The sequence below is a fragment of the Mauremys reevesii genome, unplaced genomic scaffold (genome assembly GCF_016161935.1).
Source record: "Mauremys reevesii isolate NIE-2019 unplaced genomic scaffold, ASM1616193v1 Contig77, whole genome shotgun sequence".
Taxonomy (NCBI): Eukaryota; Metazoa; Chordata; order Testudines; family Geoemydidae; genus Mauremys; species Mauremys reevesii.
Genome location: NW_024100892.1, coordinates 136,387 through 138,763, shown reverse-complemented (window position 1 = coordinate 138,763; position 2,377 = coordinate 136,387). Strand labels below are relative to the sequence as shown.

The window sequence follows — 2,377 nt, the reverse complement described above, 5'->3', positions numbered from 1 at the left end:
TCTCATCAAAGTCGTTTTATTTTGTCAGCAAAACAGGGCAGTTTTGTCACCAGACGTGGCATTGCAGTGTGTACACCAGCCACAAGCTACCGACCGAGGGAGCGTTGTGTGTTTTTCACACACCTGAGCAATATAATTCTGCTGAAACAACTTTGTAGTGCAGACCTGGCCAAAGATTGACTCACACACAGCTTGCAAGGAAAACGTCACCTGCTTCTCTGCTTTGCAGAATCCAAAGACAAACAAAGCTTGTCAGGCCCTGGTAGCGATGGCAGGGAGTCAGGTGTGGGCAGACACTGTGTTTTAGCCACCCACAGGCACCATGGCTTAGCTGGCTAAAGCATCTGTTTTGTAAACAGGAGATCCTGGGTTCAACTCCCAGTGGTGCCTTGTTGACTGGTTGTTGGGACACCTGCTATTGGCTACTGTCAGAAGACAAGATTCAGAGCTAGATGGGCCTTTGGTCTGGCCCAGTGTGGTTTTCCTTATGGTTTAAATAACATTCACAGACACTGATAATAGAGTTACTGAACGTTTGGGAGTTAAGAACTGATAGGTCAGTGGTACCGTCCCCACACTGATGACCCGTCTCCCCCTGGGACAGGGGCAGGTCTGAGCTCTCACCCAAATGCTCATTGTGGCTGCCAGAATCTGTGGGCAGCTCATTTAGTTTACGGCAAAGGTTGAGTCCTGCTTTGTGCACCGTGTGTGAGAATGAAAATCCTAAGCTGCCCTTTGAAATAACGAATGCAGCAGGACGTGTTATTGTCCCTGCCCCAAAGCAGACAGACCAATGGAGAAATGCCGTCGAGTCCAAGGTGATACTCCACTGCCATTTTACCTTTTTTGCTTGCTAAACTCCTTCTTATCTGCCCGGCCCAGGCTGTCCTCTGCCTCAGCTGCTGCTCCCGGCCTCCTCTAGAGTCAAACGCGTGGGGCCACCAGGGAACAGAGGCTGGGACAAGGCAGCAGCCTGGGCTGGGCTGGGAAGATGCTGGGAGTTCTCGTTCCCTGTGAACTGGCCCGGCTCCCTTCTCAACAGCAAACAAATCAATTCCACGTCCCCTCCCCAGGAAAACCAGCCTGGAGCCAAGGGCAGCAGGGGACGATTCCCTCCAGTTCCCACCGAGGCAGGAGAGAAGCCAGGGTGTTTCTAGCAGAGCTTATGGAACTGACGTGGGGAAACCAGCCTTTAATAACAGGCAGTTCCAGTTTAAACTAAGTGTTTTTAACAATTTCTACAACATTAAATAACCCTTCAATCCTAGTGTCACCATCCATAAAATTGCTTCAGCCTCCTAGGTGCACAACTAAACATCTCTTCAAATCCAAGGGAGTGGAGATCAGTCAATGTTCAGAGTCATCCCACATAAAAGAACCATGTTGTGGTACATACTGGCCCCATCATGTGAACATCGCTTTTCCCTCCTCCTCCGGAGTCAGAATGTGATCAGCTCACACTGAGGGGGGTGCAACACCCCTCCCTTGGTCTCTGTGCCAGAGCTCCTATCGGCTCACTGTCCTTCCCACAAGAGTCGGCTGCTGAGAGGGTTGTGATGGGGTAAATGAAGGCACAGGACGATTGTTCCTCATGGATTTTCTTTGTGTTGCTCTGTGATCCTGCTGGAGGAAGCATCATTTGAGTTTGTTTCAGTGCCTTGGGTTGGGCTGAGGTTGTGACCCTGAGCACAGGGGTTCCTGCACTCTCTGCTCTTAGCCTCTCAGGGAGTGGACAATGGAGCAGCTTCAGAAGTTGGATAGAAAGTAGCCTAAGAAAGTGTAGCATAAGTGAGAGGAAAAACAACATCATTAGCTACCTGGTGGTCTAGTGGTTGGGATTTGGCATTTTCACTGCCAAAGCCTGGGTTCAATTCCCAGTCAGGCGAAAGTGACTTTAAACCAAAAATACTTCAGTTATTCTTCACTTGCAATATAAACAAATGCATGGTATTTTCCTAATTCCCCCATCTTCCTAGTGTCTCTGTGGCAGGGCTGGCACCAGCATAGCAAGCAGGTCCCTGGGGCGGCCAATGGAAAGGGGAGGCTTCAGCGGCAATTCAGCCCTCTCAGTCCCTCTAGGAGGGAAGCAACTTGCCGCCAAAAGCAGCAGAGGTAGAGCTGCCCTTGATTGCAGCTTTTTTATTTTTTTCCCACTTGGGGTGGCAAAACACTGGAACTGGCCCTGCTCCATGGAAGATAATTTGTTAAATCCCAGCTCCTATCGGCTCACTGTCCTTCCCACAAGAGTCGGCTGCTGAGAGGGTTGCAATGGGGTAAATGAAGGCAGAGGAGGATTGTTCCTGATGGGGTTTCTTTGTGTTGCTCTGTGATCCTGCTGGAGGAAGCATCATTTGAGTTTGTTTCAGTGGCTTGGGTT

General features: G+C 50.0%; 1 non-coding gene across 1 annotated transcript; it reads left to right on the top strand.

The window, feature by feature from the left end:
* The first annotated feature begins 316 nt into the window (after window positions 1-316).
* On the top strand, window positions 317-390 carry TRNAT-UGU. Its single transcript has one exon. It is a non-coding gene; the product is annotated as a tRNA-Thr (tRNA).
* Window positions 391-2,377: the final 1,987 nt, after the last annotated feature.